Genomic DNA, 14,345 nt, shown 5'->3' with positions numbered 1-14,345 from the left:
GTTCTCAGACAAGTTAAATAGAATAAATACTATTACTTCTGAAAAATAGACTTGGTTTTTCAATTTTTATTTCAAGTAACAGTTTTGAAACTTTATGTATAGCACTAAATGTGTAAGTACATTTTCTTAGACACTTTTCCTTTAAATTTTTATTTACTATCTGGTGTCTATATAATAAACTTTCTCTACTAGAGTTGCACTAGGTTTCTCTATACATTTCTATACAGCCATGTGCCTTTCAGCTTTGAAAATATAAATTATAAATAAATAGTTTTATACCAAAATGTTTTTATTATTTCAAATAACCAGTATAATTTTTAAGTTATTAGTTGAATTATAGCATAAACCTACATGGGAGTTAGTCCAGCAGACTTGGTGAAAGGCTGGTGAGGGGTAAACATTTTTACAGAACCAAGGAAAGCCCTTTACCTGTATTTTCCTTTCCATGTGTATAGTAGTTATTCATCTCTTCAGCAAATACTTGTTGATTCACTAAGCTACCATGCATGAGAAGTATATCTGCAAACTCAGTATTTTTTAGGTATAATAAACATCACTACTTTGAGAAAACAAAGCATTATGGTTTATGTCAACTTTATTTTTCAGTGCCAGCTCCTGTTGAACATCAGATCTGTCCTGCTGTGTGTGTTCTAATGAAACTTTCATTTGATGAAGAGCATAGACATGCAATGAATGAACTCGGTAAGATAAAAATGTTTCTTAATGCCATAGAAGAATCCTGAAGATTTTTTGTCATTGTTGAATTAGGATATAAGGTCACTAACTTCTATTACCATCTGTTTCTTCCTTGTAGCAAGTGACTGGTTTCAAGAGAAGACAATGTCCTAAGTGACAGAAACTGCTACCCTTTTATAGCCTAACTTGGGTTTTTAAAATCTTAGCCAGAGATGGGCGAAAATAAATAAATAAATGGGCCACTCCTGCCAATATTGTCAAGGTAGACTCTGGGTGACAGTTGGTGGGAGGGTAATTTGAATCGTTTTGAGATGTGATGATGTGGAGCTTTGTAATTATTTTTGAACTCAGTCACCTCTGATGGACACAGGAATGAATTATTATTAAGATTCTCATTTATCTTCATGGTCATCCGTACTTTACTGGATTTTCATGATAAGCAGTGTGTTTGGTATCTCTGAAACTCGTCAATAATGGAAAAAGCATTATTCTCTAATTTATGTTAGAAAGCATTCCATTAATTTTGGAAGGATTACTCTCAGTATGTATTCTCACATACTCTGAACCTTACAGAACCTGCCTCTGTGGCCCCCATTTTTCATGTGATGGTTTCTCTTTGGTTTCTAGGTTCATTTTGCACATGTGGTATTTGTAAGTTGCATCATGCTGAGCCATCTCATGTGAACCTGGATAGCTGTAGTCATGCCACAAGCAAGAAGCACGCACTGAGTCTCCATCTTGGTGTAGCTGTGCCCTTGCTTTCTGTGCTGTTTATGTTACCTTTCATTCCAGGCCCCGCTTTGCATCTCTGCCACCCTTACCATTTTCATTCATCATTTATCTTAAAAGTGACATAGTTGTGAGTTTCTTAAGACGCAGAGAACCTGAACAGCTGAGAATGAGTGCTGTCCCCTTGAGACCGTCATTTTGTGAGGCTGTGTGTACTTGGTCTCCGCCGGCCCCCAGCTGCACGTTTCTCCCCACAGGCCCTAGCCCACTTGATTCTCTTCCCTTACTCCCCAGGTTCCTGTGAAATTGAGTATGCACTTGTGAGTTCTCCCCTCCTCAATACAATCCAGCATTGGTGAAATTTCAAGTTTGGGTGGTTTTTTTGGTTTTTTTTAACACTCATAATAATGAGAAAAATAATGAACAAACAGGAAAACTAATCCAGTTTTAAGCTCCCACAAATGTTTTCTCTAAATGTCCCTGTGTTCCAATGAACTGTAGACTAGGACTGACCCACATTAATCATCTGAATTTCCAAGTGAAATCTAGACTCAGTATTTGTTCCTCTTCCTTCTTCAGGTAGGAAGGCTACCCGGGGCATTTCATCCCAGGAGCTATGGCAGGGGCTTTCAGGTGAGGAGCAGGATGGGGCCTACGGGGGTGTTACTGTGGGGATGTAGCCACAGGGGATTACCTTCTCACTCCTAGCCTCTGACTTTGCGTTGGAGCCAAAGAAGAAACTAGGTGTGTAGACTGTGGATAGATGCAGTCAGGTAGCACAAGGGATCTGACAGTGAGGGATAGGAGGAAAGAAGTCCCAAGTAGATGAAGAAAAATTCCTAAGCCCAGTCAGCTAGGACTGTCTTTTGTAGATGCAAGAAAATTCTACAACCATTAGGGTCATTTAAGTTTGCAACTATTAGTGTTGCAAGTTTTAGACTATAATACCAGGAATGTACACATTTATTAATTTCCAACTCTGTCCTAGAAACTGTGCTAGGCACTAGATAACAAAATGAAATCCAGTAAGTGGCCCAGGTGATTCTTATGGGACTAAAAATGCCAAAGCTTCTTTCTTTCTGGCCTCTTAAAAAATACAAAGTCTTTTACACTAAATTTCATTCTGCTCAACAAAATAAATTATATGCTCTTATTCAAGTTATTTGCTTATATCCTTACCCGATTAATAGAGTCTCTGGTGCTAAATATTCAGTTTTTGTTTTACTAGATACAGAAACCTCCACCATAAACTCCTAGTTCTATTAAAACAGACACTGGCCCTGCCTATATTTCTAGATACTTTAAACAATTTTTACAATCTTTTTCTATTAAACATATTATAAGTGTTCCTTATAATCCACAGACACGAGACATAGTCGAACGAGCACCTCACACACTAAAGTTACAAATAAAAAGAACTTAAAGAAAGGGGAATACACAGGAACACTGCTGTCTTCCTTATCCAGAGCAGACTTTACTAGATTCCAACATAAGATATTTTCTCAACCCATCACTATTGTTAATACAGCTTTATTCATTTTAAAGTTTTTAAACCTGCCACAGGGAAATATTTTAACCAGGGCAGAAAGGCATTTCGAGGAACTGAAGGACACGTCTCTTCCCCTGCCCATTTGGTACCAAGACGGGTTAATGAAACAATGGAAATCTGGGAAACTAATCTTACAGGGAAAAGGATATGCTTGTATTTCCCCAGGTGGATCCAACAAACTTTTTCCTCGGAAAATTCGACCCAAGGGGGCCCCCGACATTCAAAATGGAAACAACAAAAGCCCTAAGAGGAAGACGTTCCAATACAGGCCATGGCTGCGCTAAAGATCTCCAGAAAGCACCACCCTCAGTGACATCTGTAAGGCATAGTTCCGGCCAGGCAGAAAAGGAGAGCCGACCTCAACAGAAGTAGGTTGCCTTTGTTCAGGCAAGGAGGGGCGACAGTCGGCCTAACGACAAGGCTGAGCACCGAGAGGGATCAGGGAGGCTTCATACTTATAGGGAGGTTTGTGGAAGCAATAAGGGAAACGTCAATCAGGCGGGATATTTTAAGTATTCTTTTGTTGAAATGACACTCTATAGTTGGGCAGAGGGTGATAAGTCTTCTGGGCGGGTGTAGGGGGTGGTAGGTTTCCGGACAGGGGGTGATAAGTCCCAGATAGATGCAACTGGCCTGGAGCATCAGGATGGAACTAAAATTATGCTTTGTTTTCTCCAAAGTTAGATGATTCAGCAAGGGGCCTTTGAGACTGTTGCTCTCTTTTCTAGGCCCAAAAGACTCCTTCATTCCAGACCCTGAAATCATAAAAAAAAAAAAAAGGGTGGGGGGGGGGAGAAGGGCGCCTTATCTCTCTGGCTACTTCCTGCCGGATGGTGCGACGGTTTTGGGTCTGGAATGGAGGATCGTCCTAGGGCCCACAGTCTCCTTTTTTCTGAGCTTGAGGTGAGGCTCTCGAGAAGAAGAAAACAGTCTTGACCTGATCTCAAGAGATGGCCCGAATCCGTTCTTGGAGAAACCTTTGAAAGAGATTAAAGAGACAGGGTCCAGATAAGAGGAATAGAATGATAAATACTAATGGCCCCAGAAAGGGAGCAGCCAAGGGAGGATCTGTGGGAACAGGTTTTGGGGAATGTAAAGGTTTTCTAACTCTTTCTGCGGCATTCAATTCTGTCTCTAAGTTCTCTGACTCGACCCTGGACTATCCCCGTTTCATTAGCAAAATAGCAGCAGTCCTCTCCTAGGAAAAGGCAGGTCCCTCCCTTTTCTGCAGTGAGAAGGTCCAGGGCTCGCCTATTTTGTAGGGCCACAGAAGCTAATGAGTTAATTTGTTTTGGGATTGAAACGAAGGACTCTACTACCTGCTCCATGTCTTCATTAAGTTCTTGGGACAGCTTGTAATAGAAATGGGCAGAGGTCGAGATGCCTCCCATCCCGGTGCCTTAGGGCTGCTGCTATCTATGCCAGTCCCAACCAGGAGGGGGGGGGGGCGATGACAGCTCATCTTTTTCTGTGGGAAAGTTCCCCTTGGGGGGTAAACTCTTTGTTCTAGCTCTCCCTCTTCGAGGAATGTTAGGCCTGGGGTCAGGAAGACCAAGATGCAGGGTCCACGGGGGTCTAAGGAGAGGCATGAATATGCATAGGTCCCACAGAGAATGAAGATTCCTGGATTGGTGCAATTATTTGTGCTGTTCCAGAGAACCCAAGTGGAACAGAAGGAGGGAGTGGAGTTTGTAAGACCAGTGCAGTTGGGACTAGAGTAGTCAATACAGGTTAGGTTTGAAGAGGCTGAGAGTAAGGACATTGTCAGAGACTGGCCCAATGAGTTGTGTAGTTTTCTGTTGGGAAGGGGAAGTACAGTTGCCCTGTGACAGCCAGGTTGAGGGTAAGGGAATGGCTCTGTGTGGTGAGGGAGAGAGTGACATGCATATCCAACACTGGGATGTGTGTGGTGTGTACTGGAAGAATTGAAAGGAAGAGTTGAGAAGGCGGGGAAGGTGTTGGTTGCCAGAGGTAGGTTTTAGGAGAGGCCGTAATTGGGAAAGGAGGTCTAGGTGTTTGTAAGGCTCAGGGGTCAACTGTAACCGGGAAATTATGTTCTTTGTAACTTGTTCTTGTTTCTTTTCCCGATTTTGATCTAGTACCCCACCCCCGTCTGAGTACCCCCAGTGGGTAATGGGATAGAAACATATGTTTCTTCCATTTGGCTTATGGCAGGTACTCATGAAACTCCCTCTCTTTTGTACTTTGACAGTGAGTAGGGATTTGGACTTCCCGCCCCCGAGGTTCATGTCATGGTGCATGGTTTTGGAGCTGTATTGTAACATGAGGAATGTACGTAGGAATAAATGTCTGAGCAGGGGCAGGGAGTAGCCAGGAGGCTGGGGAGTGCAGCAAGGATAAGGAGCAGGGGAGTCATGGGGCTGTTAGTTAGACAGTACAGAGGAAATAGCACCCTAGGAGTAGAACCCAGCTAGCAATGTAGGCGATACCCACGGAAAGATGAAGAATAGGTGGCCAGTCCTGAGGGGAGACAGTTACTAGGCCTACAGCAAGGATTAAGATTAGGAGTGCAGCTATAGTTAGAGAGACAGGGAGAGGTCAGTCAGGGTGAGGGGCAGAAGGCCCCAAGTTGGTGGTGATTTGAATCTGAGGAGGAACAGTGCTCATTAGGATGTAGAATGATGTAGAGAATGAGAGTAAAGAAATCAATTTCGTCTGGAGTCAGGTTGTAGAAGGTTCCCTGGAGCCACAGTTGAGACACCAGTGCAGTCAGGTCTTTGAAGGAAGTTCCTGTTGGGGCGCTGATCCAGAGGTCTTGTAGTAGTTGGGTCAGGAGCAGTTGTAGGTTGAAGAGAGTCCAGGTCATTCAGTGTCCTCTCCGATAGTTGGCAGGGGTTGTCGCTGGGTGAATTTTAAGGAGGTGGGTGCTGTGCGGGAGACCTGATAGGTGTCATTTAAGGAGGGCAGCGCAGGATTGGAGGTGACCCATTTTAGACGAGAGAGGTGTACCCAGGAGGCGACCTTTTTGAGTTTAGCTGCAGTTGGGGCAAGGAGGATGACTTTGAATGGTCCCTGCCACTGTGGGGTTAGGTCACCCTGGGGATGATCAGACAGATAGACCATGTCCCCAATTTGTAAAGGGGGCAGGGAGGCTTGGGGGTCAGGGGCAGGCAGATTGTGACTGATGTATTTCCAGAGGGCATTGCGGAGTTGCGTCAGCAGAGGGGGGAGTGTAGGAAGCTTGGTATGGGAGGAGGCTCAGGGGGGAGTCCAGGAGGGAGCATGGGCCTTCCATACATCACCTCAAAGGGGCTCAGCCCCAGGGGCTTTCTGGGCAAAGCCTGTATTCTGAGGAAAACAATTGGTAAAAGTTTACTCCAATTCAGATGTACCTCAAGGGTTAGTTTGGTAAGGGTTTTTTTGATTGTTCTACTCATCCTTTCTACCTTTCCTGAGGACCGGGGAGGGTATGGAATGTGAAATTTCCAGGGTGTCTGTAAGAATTGAGGAAGTTGTTGGGTGCCCTTGGATGTAAATTCTGGGCCATTATCAGACTGTAGGGATGAAGGCAGGCCAAACCTGGGGATAATTTCTGTGAGGAGGATTTGGGCCACTGTGTGGGCTCTTTTGTCTGTAGTGGGAAATGCTTCTACCCATCCCGAAAAGGTGTCCCGCAGGAGGCTCCGAGGACCGCGGCCCCGGGCCAAAGCGACACACCTCCGGAGCCACGTGAACCCTGAGTAGCAAACGGGATGGTGGGGGGCGGTGGGGGGGGAGCGGTGCGGCGCCGCTCGCTGCCCCACCCAGCTCCCGCAGGCTCGCAAAGCCGCTCAGGTTCCCAGAAGCGCCCCGGGCCGGGCCAGGCGGGTGCTGGCTGGGGGTGGCGGTGTGCGGGGCTGGGGCGGCGTCGGCTGCTCTCCGAGCTGCAGGGCCTGGCCGGCCGGAGTCCAGTCACGGGTCGTGCGGCTGGCTCAAGTGCAGCGCGCGCCCCCCGTGGAGAGCTGCGGTTCAAGGCCTGACCAGCAGGTCAGAACAAAAAGGGAGGTGCAATGCAGAGCTCTTAGGGCGCCTGGCAGCTGCCTCGGTCTAAGGACATACCACCCTGAACGTGCCCTGTCTCCTCTGATCTGGGAAGCTGAGCAGGTTCGGGCCTGGTTAGTACTTGGATGGGAGACCGCCTAGTAGTTAGACAGTTTTTTTATTTTTCTGAATGCTTACTTCAGAAAGTTAGAATTGGATGACTGTAAACAATAAAACGAATAATATTTTCATAATGTTAAGAATACAGAGTTGGATATTCTTTTTCCTGTTCTACCACAGCTAACTGGAAGTCAGTTGTAGTAAGTGTATATATATATGTATGTATGTATAATTTTTCTTCTTCTCTATATGAATTTGCAAAGAGGTTTCTCTTAAAATACTGTGTTAATGTGCTATACATTTACCCCAGACTCTGTCTTCAAGTTGGTTCTGCCTAAGACTCATATTCAGACTTGACAAACTGGTATGTTTACTCATGCAAATGTTCTCTTAAGTTATGTGAATGAAAGTGTATTTGCTAGAAAACCTGCCTTTCTTCAAGATTCATGTCAATCATTTTGTGGCCGGAGACAACTCACCCGGTGCTTAGGTTTTCGCAGAGTACATGTTGTAGGTGAGGGGCCTGGTGCTATTCTCTTCAGTTTTGAGACATTTCCTTTCTCTAATTAACAGACTGCTGGTAGTTATATGACATCTGGCCAAAGACTAGCAGGGGGACACTCTTTCCGCCCCCTTCTGATGCCTATGTCAGAGGCTTTCTCTATCTCCTTTATACTTTAATAAAACCTTATTACGAATAAGTCTCGATTTGAGAACACATTACCAACATATACTGGTTTCCAAATAACTTTTCTAAAATACTGTAGAAAAATTTCATATCATGATCCTTCTGGTAAGCTGTGAAATTTCTTCAGAAACACTAGATTTATTATTTCTCGCATTATCAACTCACAGCCTATACCACAAGCTGAGGTTTTTTTATATAAATGGGACTAAAAAACGCCGAAGCTTCTTTCTGGTCTGTTGAAAAATACAAGTCTTTTACACTAAATTTCATTCTGCTCAATGAAATAAATTATATGCTCTTATTCAAGTTATTTGCCTATATCCTTACCCCATTAATATAGTCTCTGATTCTAAATATTGAGTTTTTGTATTCCTAGATACAGAAACCTCCACCATAAACTCCTAGTTCTGTTAAAACAGACACTGGCCCTGCCTATATTTCTAGATACTTTAAGCAATTTTTGCAGTATTTTTCTATTAAGAAAAAACGCCTCAGGGTGGTCCTCTCTCAGGGTCCTTGCCCCTGAGCCTGGGGGCCAGCGAGGGGCTCCACACTCCCAGGCCAAGGCAGAACCACATGCACACGTCTGTTCCTGCCCCCTGCACCGTCAGAGAGCTCGGGTGAGCCAGAGTCTGTCAGGCAGCTCCTGGGCAAGCCCAGCAGCACCGCCTGTTGCCGGGAGCCAACACATGAGACCCTACCCCTAAAAAGGCCATAGGGGAGAAATCCTGACAGGCAAGGCGAATCAGGTTTTCAGGGGTTTCGAAAAAGTCAGCTCACGAAACCCTACCCCTAACAAGGCCATGAGGGAGAAAACCTGATGGGCAAGACGAATCAGGTTTTCAGGGGTTTTCGAAAAGGCTAGTTCACAAGATCCCACCCATGACAAGGTCACGAGGAGAAAGCCTGACAGGCAAGGCAGATCAGGTTTTCAGGAATTTTGAAAAGCTGCCCCCGGCTCTAACCTTAAAGATGATATCTGTCTTTCTGATGCCTGCCTCAATGGACTACTCCCTAATTTCTCTGACACAGACAGGAAGGCCTTCCCCGATCTCTTCCCAAATAAGAATCAATTTAGAACTTTAATCAATAAGTTTCCCAGGTGGTAGTTTTTTATGAGATTATTCAGGGTGAAAGGAGTGTTTTAATTCAAACACCTCTGCTGGTAGTTTTGTTAGCCAAATGCATTTATGCGCTTGGTACTAATATGCATGATTGCTTATAATATCCTAATCATAAAATAGCATGAAGAACCTGATTATATAAAAGCCCTAATAGACATAGAGCCCTTTTAAGGGGTAAAGGAGTCCTATTAGAAAACATAAGAAAATTATTCTATAGGTGGTTATTGGGTTGTGATTTGCTTGCTGTGTTTTGCTTGCTGTATTTTTGCCTTTAATGTGCTAAGGTTGTGTTATAAAAACCATTGTTAATATAGTTAAAGATCTAGACAAATAAGAACTTAGCCCTAGTGTGGTAACAATGAGACGGTTGTTAATTGTTAGCCAGGAATACTAGGCAGAAGTTGCCTCACTGAAGCCGCAGAGTCTGTATGGGGTAAACTTCTTAGATAAACGCAACTGACAACTTTTGCACTAAGATTAATTTTTGTATTAACAAGAATATAATTCTACTCTGTACTGTTTCCCTATGACCCTGTTACCTTTCAGTTAAGGTCACCATAAAATCGGAAAATAGGTTTACAATCACTTGACCTGCATAAAATGTTAATAGCCTCAAGGCCAGAAGATCATGTGCTAAAAATTACTATAGAATTAGAAAGCAAAAAAATCCTGCTTTTCCTAAAATTCAAAATGATGTAATGCTAATCCTGTGAAATCATGAGTAAACATCTTGTACCTTAAAAACATTCTGTGAAAGGGTATAAAACCGGTTGTCAGAAAGTAAAACACAGACTTGGGCCTATCAAGGCTAGTCTCACGTCTCTCTCTCTCTCTCTCGCCGACGCCGTTCATCCTGAGGGTACCCCCTGGATCATGTCGAGGCTGGATCCCGGCAAGTGGCACCACGAACAGGGAACCCGAAGGTAAGCCCCCCCCATTGTTCAGTTTTCAGGACGGCTAGGACCCCACTAGGTTGCTGCAGGGCCCCCTGCATAAGATAGGTAGGGTGAGGAAAGTGGGTAGGCTTTAGGTTTCTTCTTTACAACCCTACTAGGGCGCTACAGGCCCCCCTACATAAGAAAGGTAGGGTAAGAAAAGTGGGTACGTTTCAGTTTCCTTCTTCTCTAAATTAAGCCTCTTCCTTTTTTCTCTTTTTTTCTTCTTCTAATTAGCAACAAAAATGGGTAACAGTGAGTTAAAAGAAAGACAACTTTTTATTGGAATCATAATGCAACTTCTTAACTACAGAGGAATTAAAGTTAAAAAGACCAGTGTTCAGTCCTTTTCCCCCTTTGTCCAAGAGCAATGTCCTTGTTTTCCAGAAGACAGCAGTTCTCCTGGGTTCCCTTACCCTCCTGCCCTCCACCCCGGTGCTCTTTCCAATGAGATCTCTTGCTTTCTCAGCACATGTGTCTCCTCCGACAATTCATTTATAAGAGCTCAGTTACGGGCCCTAGAAGGGGTCCCCCTTCCTGCAACTGGTGGGAACTCTTCTTCCCTGAGACTGACATCCTGACCACTCAGGGTACTCAGAGGCCAGCTTGCCTGCCAATGGACCAGACCCAGCGGCCGCAACTGGGACCCTTTTGTCCCTGGTCTCCTCCTGACACAGACAACTGGCCAGAGTGCCCCGACTAGTAAGGAACAAGAGACTTTATTGACCTCTTTCCCCTTCCCTCTCTCTGTCCTCTCCTTAGCCCTTCCTATCCCTCCCGTTTTTCTAATCCCCCAGTAATTTGGTCGAAGGGCCTCAGCTTGAGCTGAGGATTGGAGACTGATCACCTCCTCTTGGCAGAGAACTCGAATTCCGGTAGGGCCGAGTTCCAGTCCTCCCTTCTCTGGATGCCTGGGTACCTGCAGGTGGCAGGAGACGTCTGTAAGGCCACCCTTTTTGCCCCCCCCTTTCCCGCCTCCTCCTCCTTCTCCTTTTCCTTTCCTCCTCAAAATCTTTGAAGACATCTGAAGTTCTGTGTCTATCTAGAAGGTTTTCTGAGAGACTGTATTCTTGTATTTAAGGGAGTGTCTGATGAGGACTGCCAGGTTTATATGTGTGTGTTTTAACTGTGTTCTGTGTTGTGATTTTTGATGGCTATTTTGCTTTTTGTTAGAACTTGATTTTCTTTCCCTGTGCCTTGAGACCAGGGAACACTTATCTAGACCATCTCTAACTCCTGAGACTGAGAGAAAAAGGGGAAAAGCCTTTAAAATTTTTTATTTATTTCAACTTTTTTATAAACTAGTAAATTTTATATTATAATATCTAATTCATCACCAAACTTAAAATATGAAGCTAGATCTCGCACTGTGTCTGTCTAAATATGTCTTGGTATATCTTTGTCTTTGGGTAGTATTTTTTAGGTTAATTTGTAAAAGAGCTCTATTTAATTGGCTTAAAAAAAAAAGGTAAGTGCTTACAAATCAAATAATTCTAAATTAAACAATAAATTCCAGGTTCAGGTAAACTAAAAAATATTCAATATTAAATACCTGATATTAATGTTTGTTTGTTGACCTATCTAATATAGACATGTCTTAGAGTAATTAACATCTAGTAAAATATTTTCATTATGCCTAGGTTTATTATAAGTTAAATGTTGTTATACTGTAATATCTGTTACAAGTTTGTCAGCAAGGAAAGTACCTCAAGTAAGAAACTTAAAAAAAAAGAAGGTAAGTGAGATATGAGCTTTTAAACTTTATTAAGATTAAAAATATCTGTCTAAAACAGTTTCTCTAGGTTTTGGTAACCTAAATTTCTAAAGTTGTGCTAAACTAATAGCAGAAGTTTATTAAATAGCTTGGTCATTTCCAAATAAAATAAGATTCTGAAACATTCATTACTGAATACTAACTTACAGAGAAACTAAAGATTTTAGACTATTAATAAATAATGTTTGATGCCATCCTGAGATGTTCATTAGAAATTTTTTAGAAATTATCACTGGTATTTATGTTCACCAATCTATAGAGTGCTAATATAAAGGTAAATTCTTGGTTGCTTAAAGAAAGTAGGATGTGTGTGTTCAGTAAAAAAGGTATAAAAAATAAAGTTACATTTTACGAAGGGAAAAGAAAGTAAGTCTGACTTACAGGTGGCTGTTTCAGGATGGGAGAACAAAGTAATGGGTACAAAAAGTGTTAAGAAGGCTTGATGGAAAGTACACTCCAAGGGAAGAGTTTTGTGCATAAATACAAGTTTTCTTGAGACGTTGAACTGCCTTTGATAATGGATTTTAAGTTTCTTTACCTCTAAAGTGGTCTGTTCTATGTTTACCTTTAAAATCTTTTTTACTTTGGCTAAGTAAATATATTATTTCACAGTGATCTATATGATTCTACCTGACAGAGTACTATAAACCCTTTTGATATTTATTGACAAAACTGCCTAAATAACTTGACTTCTAGCTGACTTTGGGATGCTTCAGAGGGCCCCTGAGACATCCCAAAGAGCTATTAAACTACCTGAGTTCATTTGACCTGTTAAATTGCATGGGAATTACTGTTGGAGGAGTGATAAATCTTCAGGTTATATTGTATGGTTGATGTTACTTATATAGATATCCTAGAAATTATGTGAAATTCATGAAAATCTGATATGTCCTGGTAAAATATTGTCAGTTATCATTTTAGCTATCACGTTAAAGTGTTAGAAGTCACAGCAATGACCAGGCTACAATTTAATTAGATTTTAAACATGCCTTGTATGGTTTCACTCTCATGCCTTTTAAAAAAATACTGCTAGTTCTTCGAGATTTATAAAAAGACTTTTCTAAGATTAACTAAAAAAATTTGTTTGTTTGCTATCCAGTAAATTGGTAACAGACTGGAATTTAGTCTACTCTCTATGTTAAGAGAAAAAAGTTTTCTTAGAATGAATCTTTCAATAAATAAGTGTTATTTAAGATTATGGTACATATAAAAGCTCATTCTGCTTCTACCAAAAATAACCCCTCACTGTTAGACTTGTGCTATCTTAATGTCTTAAAACTGACAACGCCCCTGCTTACACTTCTAAACCTTTTCAAGCTTGAATATTGGGGCAACGACATTAAACCCATTCATACCCTTCATCCCGTCACAGAACTCATCAGAGCAACCCCAAGCAGTGCAGGACTGGACCTCTGTTCCACCGTCACAACAATACTAACACCTGACTCCACCGCTGTGAAAGTTCCCACTGGTGTTCATGGCCCTTTGCCTAGAGAAACGATGGGACTATTAATAGGCAGGAGCCCCACATCCTTACATGGGATCACAGTGATTCCAGAAGTCATAGACTCAGACTATACTGGTGAAATTCAAATAATGGTGTCTCCCCCCACTAAGACTATTCAAATCTATAAAGGACAGAAAATAGCTCAGTTGCTGATGCTACCTTGTCATGCTGACACAAGAAAAGCAGCTTCAGCTGCCAAGTGTTGGGACAGGGGGTCTGATTCAAGTGATTATGCCTTTTGGGTTACACAAGTTACTCAAAAAAGACCTATGAAGACAATTCTAGTTAATGGTAAAAAGGTGACTGGCCTGCTAGACACGGGAGCAGACATTTCCTGTATTGCGGGCAGTGACTGGCCCAGTGCTTGGCCAACTCAAACCACAGCTAATGAGTTGGTTGGCATTGGTAGAGCACCTTCAGTGACAAAGAGCTCACAAATTTTACTTTGGTATGTAGATAAAGACTGCCAGGGACATTTTCAACCTTATGTAATTCCTTCATTGGGAGAGATATTTTTGCTCAGATGGGAGTTTTGCTGTATTGCCCAGATGAAAAGGTGGCTGCACAGATGTCGCAGATAAGTTATAATCCTTTTATGGGTCTGAGTAAAGATCAAGAGAGACAAATTGAGCCAGTTGTCCCAAAAATAAGAAGAGAGAGACAAGGCTTAAGATATCCAAATTTATAAGAGAGGCCATTGTTCTCGCCGCTGACCCCATAGTCTGGAAATCTCCTGATCCAGTGTGGGTGGAACAATGGCCTTTAAATTCAGAAAAACTTTCAGCAGCACGACAGTTAGTGAGAGAACAATTAAAGGCTGGACATATAGAGTCTTCAAATAGTCCATGGAACATGCCAGTTTTTGTAATAAAAAAAAAATCGGGGAAATGGAGACTCTTGCAAGATCTAAGAGCAATAAATGCCACTATGTAAGATATGGGAGCCTTACAGCCTGGCCTTCCCTCCCCTGTGGCTGTTCCCCAAGGCTACAATGTTATAGTGATTGATCTTCAAGATTGCTTCTTTACTATTCCCTTAGACCCTCAAGATAAAAAGAGATTTGCCTTTAGTCTTCCCTCAGAAAATTTTAGACAACCTCATCAGAGATTTCAATGGAAGGTTCTTCCCCAGGGTATGAAAAATAGTCCCACATTGTGTCAAAAGTTTGTGGACGCTGCCCTACAAGGTATCAGGGAGAAACATCGGGATGTCTATCTAGTCCACTATATGGATGATATATTG

The sequence above is a fragment of the Muntiacus reevesi genome, unplaced genomic scaffold (genome assembly GCF_963930625.1).
Source record: "Muntiacus reevesi unplaced genomic scaffold, mMunRee1.1 SCAFFOLD_65, whole genome shotgun sequence".
NCBI classification, from domain to species: domain Eukaryota; kingdom Metazoa; phylum Chordata; class Mammalia; order Artiodactyla; family Cervidae; genus Muntiacus; species Muntiacus reevesi.
The sequence above is the reverse complement of the archived record's forward strand: the minus strand, read 5'-3'. Positions refer to the sequence as shown.